This window comes from Palaemon carinicauda, chromosome 22 (assembly GCF_036898095.1).
Source record: "Palaemon carinicauda isolate YSFRI2023 chromosome 22, ASM3689809v2, whole genome shotgun sequence".
Lineage (NCBI taxonomy): Eukaryota > Metazoa > Arthropoda > Malacostraca > Decapoda > Palaemonidae > Palaemon > Palaemon carinicauda.
In genome coordinates this window covers 19,601,049-19,612,364 of record NC_090746.1, presented here as the reverse complement: position 1 = coordinate 19,612,364, position 11,316 = coordinate 19,601,049, and positions in this window count along the sequence as shown.

The following is an 11,316-nucleotide window of genomic DNA, read 5'->3' as shown; positions in this document are numbered from 1 at the left end:
ATTTTTTTTTTTCAGGTAATTTGGGTGTGTTTAAAACTTTTCATAGCCTGGCTAGGTATTTTTGGAGTCCTGGAATTAAATTGAGTGTGAAGCAGTTTATCAAAGAGTGTGAGACTTGTCAGGCTATGGGTAAACCAAATCAGGGGATCCCTAAAGCCCCGTTGTATCCTACACCTGCTATAGGTAATCCATTTTCTGAGCTAGTAATTGATGTGGTAGGTCCCTTACCTAAAACTAAAACAGGTTACGTATATTTACTAACTATCATGGATAGAGCCTCTCGCTTTCCTGAAGCTATACCTATGAGGCGTAATACTTCCAAAGTTGTCTTTGAAAAATTAATGGATTTCTTTTCCAGGTATGGTCTCCCTCATGTAATTCAGACCGACTGCGGTACGAATTTCACGAGTAAGGTATTTAGGGGTAAGTGTGCTGAACTGACCATTCAGCACGTTACCAGAGTACCTTATCACCCGGAGAGTCAAGGAGTGGTGGAAAGGTTCCACCAAATTCTCAAGTCTGTCCTGAAAAAACAGTGTTATGATCATGATAGTGACTGGGACAAAGCCCTCCCTTTTGCCCTCTTTGCTATCAGGAATCACCCAAACGGCCTAACCCCTCTACTGGTGTAGCTCCTTTCGAGTTGGTATTTGGGCATAAGGTTCGTGGACCTTTGGAAATTGTTTTTGAAATGCTCAAATCCAACCGGAAAGAGGAAATAAATGTAAAAAGGTTTGTGGAAGACTTGAGAGGAAGAATGGTTAGTGCCTGGAAGTTTGGTAGGGAAAATTTGGAACGGTCCCAGTCGGTAATGAAGAACAACTTTGACAAAAAGATAAAGGTACGGTCATTTGAACTCGGGGAGTTGGTTTTTGTGCTGAGTATGGACCCGGATAGTTTTCTCGAACCAAGATATAAGGGCCCTTGGAAGGTTTTGAGGAAACTGTCAGAGGTTAGCTATGAAATTGAAGCTCCCAGTTCAAGCCGTAAATGTAGAATATTCCATGTTAATCGTCTGAAACCTTATATTGGTAAGCAAGGTGATCTATTAGCGATAGTATCCGAGCCTGTGTCTGTGGTATTGGATGTGCCTCCTGAGGACTCTGACAAGTTAGGGTGTCAGTTTCCTTCGGATGCATTGGGTGAAAATATGCAAAATTTGGAGATGTTAAAAAGTAGGTTAGATCATTTAGATGTTAACAAACGGGAAGATGTACTTAATTTAATTTATTCCTTTTCAGATCTTTTTCAGGATGCTCCAGGTAGGACAAATATTTTAAGTCATAACGTTGATGTAGATGTTTCCCCTGTGAAGCAGAGACCTTACCAGCTGAACCCAGTAAAATGGGATTTGGTCTGTAAGGAGATAGAATATATGTTGAAATATAACCTTATTCAACCATCTGTAAGTTAAAAAAAAAAAGTTAAAGTTGCGGGTTTTAGGTCTCCACAGAGACGATTTACATCGTCCTCCTCGGGCGACCATTAGCCAGCAGGGACTATCACTAGTCCCCTCTAACCTCCCCCCCAGGCGCCACGTGGGAGTACCCCCCGGTAGAAGGTCTCACGGTATTCGCGTCCCTGGCGGGGACCGAACTCGGGACCTCTATAATAGAGATCCGCAACGCTACCAACCTTGCTATCCGGAGTTCTTCTACTGTACTAGTAAGAAAGCAGATGGTATGTTCTGCATGTGTATGGACTACCGTAAAGTGAATGCCAATACGAAAAATTATTCTTTTCCTCTCCCTCGTATTGATGATTGTCTGGATCGGATTGGTTCTGCCAAATTTATTTCTAAGTTGGATCTTTTAAAGGGTTATTGGCAGGTTTCATTGTCCGACCAAGGTCGTGAAATATCCGCATTTGTCACTCCGTTTGGCCTATACAAGTGTAAGGTTATGCCTTTTGGAATACAAAATGCCGCATGTACTTTTCAAAGGCTCATGAAAAGTGTAATTTGTGGTTTGAAAGGAGTGGAAATTTATATTGATGACTTGGTAGTATATAGTAATGACTGGGATACCCACATGTTAAGGTTATGTAAGGTTTTTGAAGCCCTTAGGTCTGCAGGGTTAGTTGTTAATTTGGCTAAGTGCAAATTGGGTCAGGCCAAGATTTGTTATTTGGGTCACGAGGCTGGTTTAGGTCAGGTGGCTCCGAAACAAGCTAACCTCGAGGCAAATATAAATTTGAAAAGGTCTGGTAATGTTAGAGAGATAAGAAGAGTGCTGGGCATGACGGGTTGTTACCACAGATTTGTGCGTAATTACTCTGATCTTGCTCAGCCTCTTACTAGTTTATTAGAAAAAGGAAAAAAGTTCTGGTGGTCGGATCAGTGTGAAGAATCTTTTAATAAACTTAAAAAATCAGTATTAATTACTAACCCCATTTTGACTTCCCCAGATTTTCAGAAGCCTTTTATTACAGCAGTAGATGCCAGTGACGTCGGCATTGGAAGCTCTTTCTTTGGTCCGCTCTCTTAAATATGTCAAGACGTACGTGACAAATTTTTCTTTCCCGGTTGAGATATGGACGGATCACAATCCTCTGGTTTTCATCAAGCGGATGAAGGGAGCAAATCAGAGGATTTTGCGCTGGGCCCTTTTCCTGCAGGAATTCAATTTGGATATAAAACATGTTAAAAGACTGACAACAAAATTCCTGATACCCTTTCTAGAACTTAGTGTGCTTGCCTGATCCTTCTCATACGCTGCCTTGCTCGTTTCTCCATTGAGGTTGTATGAAAAAATTTTTTTAGGATGTAGTTCTGTTTAAATAATAGCTTTGTAGATAAAGTTAAGGAGGTTTCTTTGAGTGGTATACACTCTAGTGTTTTATAAAGGTTCCCCTAAATTAATTATTGGTTTGTTCCGATATACTAAGACTTTTGATTGTATAATAATATATATGACTTTTTGGACTATAATGTCGGCGTATTGTAGGTTAAGGTGTATGATTGTGGGCGTACCTGTAAGTTTATTTAGGTTTAGTTAGGTCTGTTTCCATAGAATTGGAGATTTTGACAAAGAACGGTAATATTAAATCTTTAAAATAATGGTAAGCTATATAAAGCTCTTGGTTTGTATTCTTTGGTGTTAGGTTTATTATTTTATACTTATTGTTCTTACTTTACAGATGCATTTCCATTTATATATATATATATAAAATAATTTTTGTTTAAAAAATAATTTTTTTTTCTTCAGGGAGGAAGGTATTATGTACTAACGTAATCTTTGCTTTTGTTTTCGTCAGCCTTGTTTCTGCATTTTTGTTTTATGTAAAATTAGTATAAGATTTAATTTATAAGGCTTTAGTTGTAAATTTAATTTTTTTCTTTTGAAGTGCCGTTTTAACCTCCTCCCCGCTCGTTTAAAGATTTATAATTGTCTAGTTTAACGCCTGTTTCTTTTCTGCGTTTTTCAAGTCCTTGGTGAGAAGAGACACCTGTGTTTACCTGTGAGGAACTCGATTGCTAAAACACACAGTTCAAGCTCAAGGTTACCAGGACCTACTTCAGCAGCTGGCTTGTGTGAGCTTTTATGAGGATTGCAACCCCAACGTTCTACGACTTTTAGCAAGTGCATTTCTGCCACCTGCAGTGATTTGCAGTTCCTGCGTGTTCTCTTCTGCGGTCCGCAGAGCCGATGTAAGAATCTCGGCTTTGAGGTGGACTCGGGAGATACACCACCGTTCACACATCCTTGACATGGTCAGCTGCGGGACCCTTGGAGCACGTGGTGTCATGTAGGGAGGCAGTTGCCAGGTAGGAGCCATTATTTACCTTTTTTGGGTTTGGACTCATTTCCCTCCCTTTGATAAGGAGTCCTGTGGAGCTGCACTCCCTACGGTAGCAGAGTGAATTGGAGTTACTAGTTTGTTTGGAGCTGTGGGTGTTTTTAATCAGCCCCAAAGAGAGTGAGAATTTTTTTTGTTTTTTTTTTTGTTTCTTGATAATTATTCAATTGTTAGTCTCTCTCTCGTTGAGAGTGTGGTGATAAATATTTAAATGTTAGACTCTCTCTCTCGTTGAGAGTGTGGTGTTTCCCGTTGAGAAATTTTTGTTAGTGGTTATTTGTTAATACTAAGCCCTGTCTCGTTGTGTGCCTTTAAAGGCATAAATGTTCATTGGTTAAATGTTAATTGTTATTTAAGTGTTAGCTGTTAATAGTTAGTGTTAAGTTGTTAATTCAAATTGTTAGGTAGTCACAAGGTTGACTGTTCTAAAAATTGTTGTTAATAAATATTGTTAAGTTTTCCCGTGTTTTCGTTTCCACTGGCCAATTTTTATGCCTGATATTGTTGTCATCACTGACCTCTCTTATCGTGCAATAAGAACTTGCACCACGGCCTTACAAGGGTCGTAACAATAATGATAGTGCAGTAACACCTTGGGTGAAGAATTGTTTGGTAATCTGTGTTGTCATTTGTATGAAGACAGAGGAGAATATGTAAAGAATAGTCCAGACTATTTGGTAGGCAAAGGGAAAATGAACCGTAACCAGAGAGAAGGCTCCAATGTAGTACTGTCTGGTCAGTCAAAGGACTCCATAACTCTCTAGCGATAGTATTTCAGCGAGTGGCTGGTGCCGAGGCCAACCTACTATCTGATTAGCGCCCAAGTATATGATGACTCAGCAAGTAGACCTATAGGCTCCCCCAAACCCCCTACCGTGTAAGATTGATAGTTTTGATAGTATATACAGCAAATCAGTTGTATAAAAACTATAGAATACTTAAAAATCCATTGTGAATGAAAACTTTTATTGAAAGGCTTTAAAGACATTTCATGTAAGAACTAAATATATAATTTAATTTTAATGTCATTGTGACGGGCCGAGAGAGGAGTTGTGAACTCAAAGGCAGATTGAAAACGACTGAGTTATTTATTAAGGAACACTCTTCTTTATATACAAAACCTCAAGGCAACAGGACATGACCTGTTCGAGAGACAGATAATATTACTGAGCAAAACGGAGACATGATCATTCAGGTTCTTTTTAGTGCGAGGGAAGAGCGCAGATACAAGCATAATATATACAAAATAATTATGTACAATCGTGTGACACACGGTTGGTACATGGCTCCCCCCCTAAAAATGACATACTGTACATGTTAAATAGGGCGCCCTGATCTAGAGAGGCGAACTGTAGGCGGGTCATCTGGCAGAAGATAAGCAGGTTTTAGACGATCAATGGAGACCCAGTCTTCTTTTCCCCGAATGTTTAGGAGGAATGCTTTCGGACTGCGTCGGATCACAAGGAAAGGCCCCTGTAAGGGGGCGTTAGTGGTGGCTTGCTGGTGTCGTTGCGCAGGAAGACGTGCGTTGCAGAGTGCAAGTCCGTTGGTATGTGATGCTTCGCTGGGGGCTTGTAAGTCTGGCGGCATGGAGTAAATTTTCCCACGACGTGACGTATGCGCTGGAGATCGTCGGAGGAGGTCGTAGAAGGAAAAAATAAGGCAGGGACGACCAACGGGTCGCCATACACCATTTCGGCTGCCGAGACGTCGAGGGCGTCTTTAGGAGTGGTCCTTAGTCCAAGGAGGACCCAGGGAAGCTGAGTAAACCAGTTGCAATCCTTGCAGCGGGACATCAAAGCTGCTTTGAGGGTGCAATGAAAACGTTCAACCATTCCATTGGCAGCGGGGTTGTAGGCCGTTGTCTGATGTAGGGTGATGCCCAGGAGATTCGCTAATGACGTCCATAATTGAGAGGTGAAAGTTGTTCCCCTGTCAGAAGTAATATGCTCAGGGATACCGAATCTTGAAATCCATCCAGAGAGTAAGGCAGATGTACATGAGGCGGACGTTGCAGTTTCGATGAGAATGGCTTCAGGCCAACGAGTGGAGCGGTCGATGACGGTAAACAGGTAACGATGTCCTTGTGATGTAGGTAGGGGGCCTACAACGTCGACGTGAATGTGTGCGAAACGACGCTGAGGTTGAGGAAAGGTGCCCACTCCTGAATCCGTGTGTCGATGTACTTTGGAAGTTTGGCAAGAAGTACACGCACGGACCCAATCCTTAGCATCCTTAGAAATGCCGTGCCAAATGAACTTTGCCTTCAGCAGCTGTGCAGTAGAACGGCACGAGGGATGTGAAAGGCCGTGGATGAAATCAAACACCTGTCGGCGCATGGGAGCAGGAATCCAAGGTCGCGGTCTACCAGTACTGACGTCACAGAGGAGGGTGGTGTTGGAGTCTTCGAGGGGAAAATCCTCCCAACGGAGGGACGTGCAGGATGTCCTACAAGCTTGATACTCTGGATCCTGTCGTTGGGCTTCAGCCAGGGCGTTGTAATCCAATCCCAGTTGAACGGCAGCCAACGTGTTTCTTGACAGGGCATCGGCAACGGGATTCATTTTCCCAGGGACGTATTGGAGGGTGCAATTGTATTCAGCCACGGCGGAGAGATGTCGGCGTTGACGGGCGGACCAGGCGTCAGACTGTCGAGTGAAGGCGTGCACCAGAGGCATGTGGTCTGTACGAATGACGAAGGGCGTACCTTCTAAGAAATGGCGAAAGTGACGGACAGCCAAGTGCACCGCCAGCAATTCTCGATCGAAGGTAGAATAACCCGATTCTGCCTTGGACAGTTTTCTGCTGAAGAAGGCCAATGGGCGGGGCGAGCCTTTGACCACCTGCTCGAGTACTGCACCAATAGCGTCGTCGCTGGCATCGGTGGAGAGAAGGAGGGGGCATGTGGGATAGGAAAAGTGAGAGCCGCAGCAGTTGATAGGGCCTTCTTTGCATTGCAGAAGGCTGCTTCTTGAAGGGGACCCCACTTCAGGTCCTTTGGCTTGCCCTTGAGGGAGGCGTAGAGGGGAGCAAGAGTGGCGGCAATGGCTGGCAGAAAACGGTGATAATAGTTGATCATGCCCAAGAATTCCTGCAGAGCTTTGACGGTCGAGGGCGTGGGGAAATTCTGAACGGCTGCTACCTTCTCAGGGAGGGGATGGACTCCTTCAGGAGTGATACGGTGCCCTAAGAACGACACTTCGTTGGCGCCAAAGGTACACTTGTCGTACCGGACTACAAGGCCGTTTTGTTGCAGGCGGTCGAGCACAATGCGCAGGTGACGGAGGTGTTCCTCTTTTGAGGAGGAGAACACAAGTATGTCGTCCACATAACATACACAGAAAGGGAGGTCCCCTAAGATGCCATCCATGAGACGTTGAAACGTTGCCCCAGCATTATGAAGGCCAAAACAGGAGTAATTGAAGGTGTATGTGCCAAACGGAGTGGTGATGACGGTCTTGGGGATGTCTTCTGGGTTCATAGGCACCTGATAATACCCCTTCTGGAGGTCGAGCGTAGAGAAAACCTTCGCTTTGTGCAGGTAGGAGGTTACATCGGCAATGTTTGGGAGGGGGTAGTGATCCGGTTCTGTTTGCATGTTCAGGCGCCTGTAATTCCCGCACGGACGGAGGGAGCCGTCTTTCTTCAGAACGATGTGTAAGGGTGACGACCATGGGCTGGAGTCCTTTTGGCAAAGGCCCATTTTCTCCATTTCGGCGAACGTCTGTTTGGCGGCTGCCAAGCGTTCCGGTGCTAGACGTCTGAATTTTGCGAAGACTGGGGGTCCCGTCGTCTTGATATGGTGATAAATACCGTGCTTGGCAGGAACCGTGGGCGTTTGGCGAAGTTCTGGACGGAAAACTTCCGGGTATGACGTGAGGAGGTGGGCGTAGGCATCCGTGGGTGCGCTGATGTGGAGAGCGAGGTTAGAGGGGGCGGGTTGAAGAGGTGTCGACAAGTACGAGTCTGCGTTGACCAATCGTAGGTGGGCGACATCGACCAGAAGGTGGAAATGAGAGAGGAAATCCGCACCGAGGATTGGCATTGTGACGTCAGCAACGAGAAACTTCCAATTGAATTTACCGTTTCCGAACGATAATGTGAGGTTCTCATAACCGTAGGTGGGTATCGCAGATCCGTTGGCAGCTACCAAGCGGACGTCGGCAGATGTAGACAGACTACGTTGTGCCTTGAAGAGTTTCCTTGGCAAAAGAGAACGACAAGCACCCGTGTCTACCAAAAATTGCACGCCCGTTCCAGCATCCTGTAAAAAGAAAAGATTAGAAACATGGGAGCCCACCGCCACAAGCGATGGCCTACTTACACGTTTTTTGGCCACTGACAATCTTTGGCACATTTCTTCGCGGTTGCCCCGAATCTGAAGTGGTAGTAGCAAAACTGCGGCGGATGGGAGGTAGTAAGTGGCTGTAGAAGTCGTTCGTTGGGGCGCGAGCGATTGGTGGGTGGTGGGCGGCTTTGTCGCCGCTTCGGCACGTCACGGGGTAGGCGTGTATGTCCTACGCCATTCATGTCAGCTTCAGTTGTCGTTGAATAGGCATCCTCGTCGTCAGGGGTGGAGGCGTTGATGGAGGTCTTGAAGTGGCTGTCCATAAGGGCGTCGGCTTTGGTCATCATGTCCTTTATGGGTAAACTATCGACATCGGGTATGGCAGCGCCCACAGGTTCAGGTAAACGGCGTATCCAAAGGGCACGGAGTAGGTTCACCTCACGAGGAGAGCCGTCTGCGGCAGGTTGAAGGCGAGCGATACTGGTCATTTCCCTGAGGGCAAGCGAAGCCCTTTGGTCCCCCAACGGTTGTTGCGAGAGCTGAAAAAGCTTTGCTATACGGGCGGCTGGCGACGGCGAGTACTGCTGCAGAAGGTATGATTTGAGGTCGTCATACGCTATTGGGGTGTCTCCTTGTTCACAAAGCCAGTCGGATATTTCTGGGAAGGTGTCCTCGGGTATCGCCGCGAGAACATAATCCGCTTTGGTGGTTGAGCGAGTCACGCCCCTGATACGAAAGTGGACTTCAGCGCGTTGAAACCAAGCGAACGCTTCTCCGCTAGCGAACGGTGAAAGTTTCAATGGAGCGGCCGCAGTGCCAACTGCTGGGGTAGAGTCCGCCTCCGTCATATTACCAACGATGGAGGGGCGAGGGAGGTGGGGGTGGAAGGCAGTGGGAGCGAGTCGACTTCCGGGGTCACCAATGTGACGGGCCGAGAGAGGAGTTGTGAACTCAAAGGCAGATTGAAAACGACTGAGTTATTTATTAAGGAACACTCTTCTTTATATACAAAACCTCAAGGCAACAGGACATGACCTGTTCGAGAGACAGATAATGTTACTGAGCAAAACGGAGACATGATCATTCAGGTTCTTTTTAGTGCGAGGGAAGAGCGCAGATACAAGCATAATATATACAAAATAATTATGTACAATTATGTGACACACGGTTGGTACATCATGATAAGATTATTAAAAGATGTAAACATGATTACATTTTTATGTCTCTCCCTCTCTTACACTTGGCAAATTCGGTGTCAGCGTGTTCTTTTTTAATGTCACAACAGCGTCATCTACATATATTTTCCATGTAAATGGTCTGAAATCCTTTGGGCATTCAGACAGATATCCTTCTAAAAAACAGGAATACATTTACCGGAGTTGCCAACTGGATATTCCCCATTCCCAAGCATTTTTCCCCCCTTCTGTAACAGGTTAGATAGGAAACGTTTGGTACAATTTAGTATGGGAAGAGGAAAAAAATACTGCGTAACTGTTTTCATTTTATGGCTTTTTTTCAAGCACTTCACCATTTCTCCAGTAACACTGAACAAATCAGAACCACAGCCAAGTTCAAGTTTTAACTGCCAAACTGAACCCCCAAAAAAGGAAAAATCTGCAAAGACAATCATTACCATTATATTTAAAGGGGCGTGTTTCCTATGTTTATTACATTTTCTTTTCGTTAGAACTTTTTCTGTAATCTAAAATTTTATTTCAATTTTATTCAGTCTTGGGAAATGATAAGGTACCAAGCTTTCACTTAAATTATAATCAAGATTAATTTTGATTTCAAGTATTTTTGGCCTTGTCCTTGTCCTCCGATTTATTGTCAATAATACCAGGTCCGCCAAAGAAGTCATTAGTTTACATATACCACGTATGTTTGTTTGTCGAAAATGAGTGGTGGAGTGGACTATGGGCCATAGAAAAGTATGTAGGAAAAAAAAAGCTCCATGTTAAAAAGGAAAGACTCCATTGGTCACTGTCCATAAAATATTTGAAAAAGATACATAATTGAATCAGATAAATATTATGGTCGATCACATTAAAAAATTAAAATGGGTCCCAGTGTTTACCAGCGATGTTTTGTTTGTTTGTGAGTGTGTGTATTCAAAACCACGACAGTTCTCAAAGAACCACTAAACATAACAATTATCTAAAACACATGCAAGGAGGTCGTGTATGCTACCAATTTCTCACTAATTTCATTTTTCATACATTGAAATACTTTCATCTTATGTGTTCCCAAGAAATACATCTTATATGTTCCCAAGAAATCATAATATATCATTTGTTAGGTACCATTAATGTGGGAGACTCAATAATTATCTTTTATATTTAGTGACTGATCTGAATTGTGAGGATAAGAAATTATGTAGAGAAAGTATGTGAATTGATGGATTTGAGCGTTTTGAGGTCTGGTTATGGTTATGGAATGGGAGATTGTATAATTCATAGGATGTAGGCGGGAGGGCGCGAACGATACTAATAAACAACTATAGATTCCATGGAATAGTTACTAGATCAAATTAACTTTTTATATGCGGAAAGCTTAAGAGTTTACGCAAGACAAGCTGAAAGGCGCAATATGAGAAGGGTTTAATGCTCTGACGATTAATCTTGTGTAGGTTCGTGCAGATGCGGATATTATTATTATTATTATTATTATTATTATTATTATTATTATTATTATTATTATTATTACTACTACTTGCTAAGCTACAACCCTAGTTGGAAAAGCAGGATGCTATAAGACCAGGGGGCCCAACAAGGAAAATAGCCCAGTGAGGAAAGGAAGCAAGGAAAAATAAAATATTTTAAAAACAGTAACAATAAAATAAAAATTTTTTATATAAACTATAAAAACTTTAACAAAACAAGAGGAACAGAAATTAGATAGAATAGTGTGCCCGAGTGTATCCTCAAGCAAGAGAACTCTAACCTAGGACAGTGGAAGACCATGGCACGGAGGCTATGGCACTACCCAAGACCAGAGAACAATGGTTTGATTTTGGAGTGTCCTTCTCCTAGAAGAGCTGCTTACCATAGCTAAAGAGTCTCTTCTACCCTTACTAAGGGGAAAGTAGCCACAGAGTGCAATAGTTAACCCTTTAGGTGAAGAAGAATTGTTTGGTAATCTCAGTGTTGTCAGGTGTATAAGGACAGAGGAGAATCTGTAAAGAATATGCCAGACTATTCGGTGTATGTGTAGGCAAAGGGAACATAAAC